Below are 6391 nucleotides of genomic sequence, written 5' to 3'. Positions count from 1 at the left end.
GAATGCTGGGGCTGAAGGGCTGAAGGGCTCAGGTCAGGAACTGGGGGCCTCCACCCCCCCCCCCAGATTCCCAGGCAGAGAAAGGACAGAAGCTTCCAGAGCCCTCAGCCTCCTCTCCCCTCCTCCTTCGCTAGAGTGGCCAGTGATAGAGGGGCCACCAATCCTGGGGTGACTATCTCATCTGGGGTGACCACATCTCCAGGGTGACCACCTCTCCTGGGGTGACCACCTTCCCTGGGCTGACCTCCTCTCCCAGGGTGACCTCCTCTCCTGGGGTGACCACCTCTTCCAGGCTGACCACCTCCCCTGGGCTGACCATCTCTCGCGCGGTGACCATCTCTCCTGGGCTGACCACCTCTCCCAGAGTGACCACCTGGTGGGCTCTCTGGCCCTCCCCACCTCTGCACCTAGAACCTAGAACACACTCTGACCAGGCAGAAAAAGACCTTCTCCCCCCTGCGTGTGGACCTTTGACCCAAGGCAGCCAGAGTAGGACTCACTGGTCACTCGGGTCACAGCCTTCAGCGTGTACACCACTGACCAGCCTCAGGGGCTCCCTTCAGACCAGGGTCCTGCAGGAGCCCCACCGAGCACCCCAGCACCCCAGCACCCCAGCAAGGTGCTGAACCGCCCTCGGGTGGGCCGAAGGCCTACGGGCCAGCGACTGGCTGGGGGGGGGGGGGTGCGTGGGAGGGAGTGTGGGGGAAGGGCAGGGGCAGGTGTCTGCTCTGAGCTCCCAGGAAGGAGTGATTTTAAAGCCCCTGGGAGCCCGATGCCAGGACTGAGCTGGATGCCCCAGGATTGTGTTGGGGGAACGGCCTGCAGAGGGTAAACAGAGGGACAGGAGGGGGCCTCCGAGAAGGGGAGGGGGGGAGGCAGAAGGAAGGAGGGCTGCGGGAAGAGAGCCCCAGACTGCTGGCAGTCGGCAGGGGCCCAGCAGGCCGAGGGCCGTGGGGAGCCCAGAGCAGGGATGGGCTCAGGATGGCGGGCTGGGGTGTCCCCGCCGCACCCTGGGCTCAGATGTCTAGGAGCTTCCGGGGCAGCGTGGCCTCACAGGCGGGCGGGAACCCTCTGGAAGGGCACAAGCGGAGGGAACCAGGGAGGGAGGGGCACCAGCACCCTGCCCGCCGCCACCTGAGGCCTGTGGCTCTAGGTTCCCGTGTCTCTTCTCTCCTCTGAGAATCACGATCAGGATCATGACCTGAGCCGAGGGCAGATGCTTCACCCACTGGTTTCTAGGCCCTTCCTCCACCAGCCTCCCTTGATGTTGCAAGGTCTGCTCCTCATTCCCCTCAATTTCATGTGTTTTCAGAGAAAGTCTGTCAAACAAGCAATGCTGTTGGCCGCCTCTGAGCTCCGCCGGGAAGGGAGCAGCTTGACCCTGTGCTTTTTCCCTGAGACACAGACTCAGGGGTGTTTGCTCCGTGCTGGGTGCCCTCTGGCACTGGCTCAAGAGGCATCAGCTCGCAGCAGGTGGCAGTGGTGGTGGTGGGGTTCCTGGGGCTGAGCCCCTGCATCCCCTTTCCTTCCTGTGCCCTCAAGATCTCCCCAGGGCTGTTTCCCAAACCCCTGTCCTACGCCTCATCCACCTTGCCCCCTGTCTTCCCCAGAGAGCTATGCGCTCGGCACCCCGACCCCCTAGACCCCCCCACCCCACCATCTCTTGTCCTAATTCCAGCAATTCTGTCTCCAGCCTTGCTCACCCTAAATGCAGGCAGCTACCAGCGCACCCACAGCACTCCACGCCCCAAATCCAGGGTCCGGCCCGGCCTGCAGCCTCCTTGACCTCCCCCACTTGGGCAGGGCCGAGCCACCCCTCCTCCACTCTGGCTTTCCTGTGTTGGGGCAGCCGTTGAGGAGAGGTGCTCCCTCACCATTCCAGAACAATCCATGCACTCTGTAGGTCCCCTGCAGCCCCAGTCCCCTTTCTCAGCTCCTGCTGGACACATATTCAACCAACACCTTCTAAGTGTTGGACCGATGCTGGCTGCAGTGACAGGACCTAGGGACACCGGGCTGGAAACAGGCTGCAGGGCTCCTGCCTTTCAGGAACCCAGAAGCCTGGGGGAGAGGTCTACACATCGCCTTCGCCCACAGCCCTGCAGCCCCAAAGTCAGCCTCACCTTCCCCACACACCGGTGCCCTCTCTGCTGGCTTCCCAGCAGCCATTGGTACCCAAGACCCAAGCCCTAAAGGCACTATTGACTCCTCCCTCGGCCTCCCCACAGTGGTGCACAGCTGCCCCCCAGGTCCCACGTGTCACCGCTGGGTCACCCATGGACCGGCACACGCCGCTTCCACTCCTTCCTCCCTCAGACCGAGGCTTCCCCCTGCCCCAGCCACCTGGGTGCTCCCTCCAGCCCATGCTGCGCACCTGGGCAGGCCTAAACAGAGGCCTCAATATAGACAAGTTCCACCGTCACCCTGTTGGCGAGCACAGAGCAGGAGCCGACCCCCTCCAAGCACTCAGAGGAGCCTCCAAGCTGTAACTGGGGTGAGGGTGGGGGTGCACCGCTGCAGCAGGGGCTCCCAGCGCTAGGTCCTGGTCCTGCTTCTGAGGTCCATGCATGGTGGGCACCAGAGGGGCACCTTGGAGGTGCACCAGGAGGGCACCCCTGTCGGGACTCAGCAGCCCGCAGAGGAGACGCACACGCCCGTCCCCCTGGCACACGCCTGCTTGTACCTTGGGTCTGTACACGTGGAAACGGGCTAAACCCGTTCACTATTTTCTCCCGTGCTGGGTGGGAGGTTGGATCTCTTAAAGACGGAGATTTCAAATTAAGCTTTAAAACTGTGACGGAGCGCGATTAGCACTGACAGTTGGCGGGGACGCACACCGTGCGGCGGGGTAGTCTACACAAGGTCCGTGCAGCCGGGAGGCGGGCGGCGTGTCGCACGGCGCGTTATTGCAATAAGGGGCCGGCGGCCTGGGGAGGGGACGGGGGTCACCGACAAGGCCGGAGCAGGGCTGGGGCCCTCCCGCAGCGCAGGATCTCCCTGGCTGTCAGCCCCCCAGCCCTGGGCCGTGGCCGGAGCAGCTGGGGTGGCAGGTCCTCCTGGGTCAGCGCCTCCCCGCGTCACGGACAAAGAAACGGGGGTGCAGAGTGCGTGAGTGGTAGCCAAGCCCACGCAGCTCCCTAGGGGCGAACAGCCTTCAGACTCCAGACACGCTGGGCTGTGCTTACATGTGTGCTCCCTTCCCAAGGCCTGAGACAGAGCGCCTGTCACCCCAGCTGCTCCGGCCACGGCCCAGGCCTGGGTGGCTGACAACACAAATGATGAACAGAGGGAGCAGGGGTAGCGCCTCCACACAGGGGGATGTGCCTCAGCCCAACAGTGACACCTGCTACAATGTGGATGAACCTCGAGGACACGATGCTCGCTGGAAGAAGCCAGGCACAAAAAGACAGATATTACGCGATTCCAATCAGATGGGAACGTCCAGAATTGGCAAATCTGTAGAGACAGAAAATGGTTTCTGGGAGCTGGGGAAGGGGGGGTTGGAGTGCCTGGTGGTGGTGGGGGTGGGTTCTTGGAGGCAATGACAGCCTCTTGGAACGCGAGAGCCATGCTGGTTTCACAACACCATGAAGGTACTAAGTGCCACTGAATTGTTCACTTTAAAATGGTTTATGTGATATGAGTTATATCTCTATTTATTTTTTAAAGATCTTATTTATTTATTTATTTATTTGATATATATATGTGTGTGTGTATATATATAGAGAGAGCGAGCACGAGCAGGGGTGAGGGGCAGAGGGAGAGGGAGAGGGAGAAGCAGACTCCCCTCTGAGCAGGGAGCCCGATGAGGGGCTCGATCCCAGGACCCCAGGATCACGACCTGAGCCGAGGGCAGATGCTTCACGCACTGAGCCCCCCAGGAGCCCCAGTTACAGCTCAATTTAAAAGAATGATTCCAAATCGTCAGAATCCAAGAGGGAAACAAAGCAGGGGCTGAGCCAGCAAGGAGCCCTCCCGCCCCCACCGCGGGTCCAGAGGAGCCACTAAAATTTGGGGCAATGAGTGCAGGGACCCCTCAGGCCTGTGAGCCAGGAGCAGTGGCAGGAACCCACAGGCGGGGCAGCCACGCCGACCGCGGGGACAGACGTCGGCCTGCTGGGCCGGCTCCTCGGGAGTCAGAGGAGCCCCTGTCTGGCACCCGCCTGACCACCTGCTGGGCCCTACCTGGATTCTGTCCACGTGACCGCTCCCCATCCCCACCTGAAACTCGCGGGGTTGCGGCATCACCTGAGTGGGGTGCAGGTGGAACTTGCACACATGCGCAGAAAGCATGGCTCTCCCAAGAACACAGGGTCCACATGAAATAGCCATTTTGGGTCCACAGACGTTCTTATGGGGCCTGGGCTGCTTTGCAACATCTACGGCTTCGCGTGGATTGCTCAAGAAGTTTGAAAAACAGTGTTTTCGATTAAGCGCTCCGCCTTGCAGTCTCTCTCATACCCTCCTCGCCTTCCCTGTGTTTTCTTCCTTCTTTCCCTAAGTCTCGAAGGCCTGGGACAGTGCAGGGGGCATCTGTACGAGGGTCACTGGGGGTGCTAGTCTCCTGTCTGTGATACACTGAGGGGTCCTTGGATTTGGTCGTGGGGGCAAGAGGACACGGAGAGAGGTCGGGCTGGGACAGGCTTCCCGGGACGCTGGGCAGCACAGAGAGAGTCACAGGGCTGTGTCCAGGCCGCCTTCCCAACTACTCCGTGCGTTCCACGTGCGCCAGTGGGCTAAGCATTTTGCGTGCATGGTTGCGCTTGATCCTTCTAACAGCCACGGCCATCTCCATTTCACTGATGAGGGAAACGATGCTGAGAGAGGTCAGGACACCTGTCCAAGGCCATCCGGGTAGCCCATGGCAGAGCAAAGACCAGTCTCAGTTCCTGCAGTCCCAGGGCCTTGATCCAGGGCCCGCCTTCTTTTCGTGACATGACCCTGACTCTCAGATCCTGGAGGACCATTGGGTGCACGCCTGCCTGCCTGGTGGAAGGGCGAGCCTTCCTCCCCTGCCAGCCACGCTCAGGGTCACCTGGGCTCGCCCATCACCACACTGCGTCACCGATCTGTGCTAGTAAACAGGCTCCAGCTTCAAGCAGAGACAAAATTCCATGAAAGGCAGCTTGTTGGTCCAAAATAATTGCCTCCTATCATGATGTGTTAAAACTGAGGAGTAACCAGGGCTCCGGTTACCTTAAGATTTATGGTACATGACATGCTATTCTTTCCACCACAACACATTTGCATAAAATGCTTATTTTACCGCAGCTTCACCGGACCTGAAAATGCAATATGACTCCAATAACATTTCTCTGGAGGTAGACAATGGGCTGCAACAGAAGCACCATGTGTTGCCGCGGCTCTGTGTCTTTATTAACAAACATGCCAGGACGCACTGCTGCAATCGCACGACTGAAGTGGCACGAACAGCCCCGGCTCGCACAGGGTGGCTCTTGGCTTCCTCCGATCCATCTTCCTGCTTCCCGAATGTCAGAGCGTTGCTTTAAATACGTAATAAAGGCCTCCGTTCAGACGCTAGCATCGCTGCCATTGAACTTCTTTGCCTCTCTGGCATCACTTTGCATTTTCCGTGAAGATGTCGTGGCCCGAGACAGTAGGTTTTCTTGATTCCAAATCTTCCCTCTTTGCACTGAAAAGATGGCCCAAGGTTGGAAGAGGCTCCTGTGAGGGCTGTGGATCCTGGCTCCCCCGGGCCCCAGGCCGGAGGCAGGGGGCAGCCTGTGGGGCCTCCCGTGTCCCCTCTTGCCAAAGAGGAGAGGCCAGAGCCCGAGGCATGGACAGGACTCCGGGGATGATGGCGCTGCCATCTGGTGATGTGAACCCTTACATCGCCCCACGGATGTCCCTTTAACATCTGGTGGCGTGAAAATCAAGGCCAAGGCCAAACATGTGGGAAGATGCTCAGGCTCATTCATAATTAAAGAAATACAAATTGCAATGAAAAATAAGACTTCCCACTGGTCTAATGGCAGTGGCAGAGACTTCCACAGCAGCGAGCCTCCCCAAGAAGCGAGGCTTGCGCTCCCAGCACTATTAGATGCCGTGGACGTGAGGACAAAGCCTTTAGATCCTCATGATGCAGAGCGGGGTCCAAGGGCGGGCAGCAGCAGCCCCCAGAGCTCATCCACATGCAGATTCCCGGGCACCACCCTGGGCCTGCTGGTGGGAAGCTGGGAGCGGGGCCCAGCAGCCTGTGTTTAAGGCTCCCCAGGCAATGCTGGTGGAGCCCACAGCCTGAGAAGCCTGCTCTAGAGGACACTCTGTCCCCCTCACCCTGAAAGTTCCCCTCTTTTTGTTTTGTTTTGTTTTCCATTACATTTTTTTTTTTAATTGCTTACTGCTGGGGCCTGGGAAGACAACTGGCTTT

The sequence above is a fragment of the Canis aureus genome, chromosome 16 (assembly GCF_053574225.1).
Source record: "Canis aureus isolate CA01 chromosome 16, VMU_Caureus_v.1.0, whole genome shotgun sequence".
Classification (NCBI taxonomy): Eukaryota; Metazoa; Chordata; class Mammalia; order Carnivora; family Canidae; genus Canis; species Canis aureus.
This window is presented reverse-complemented; position numbering follows the sequence as displayed.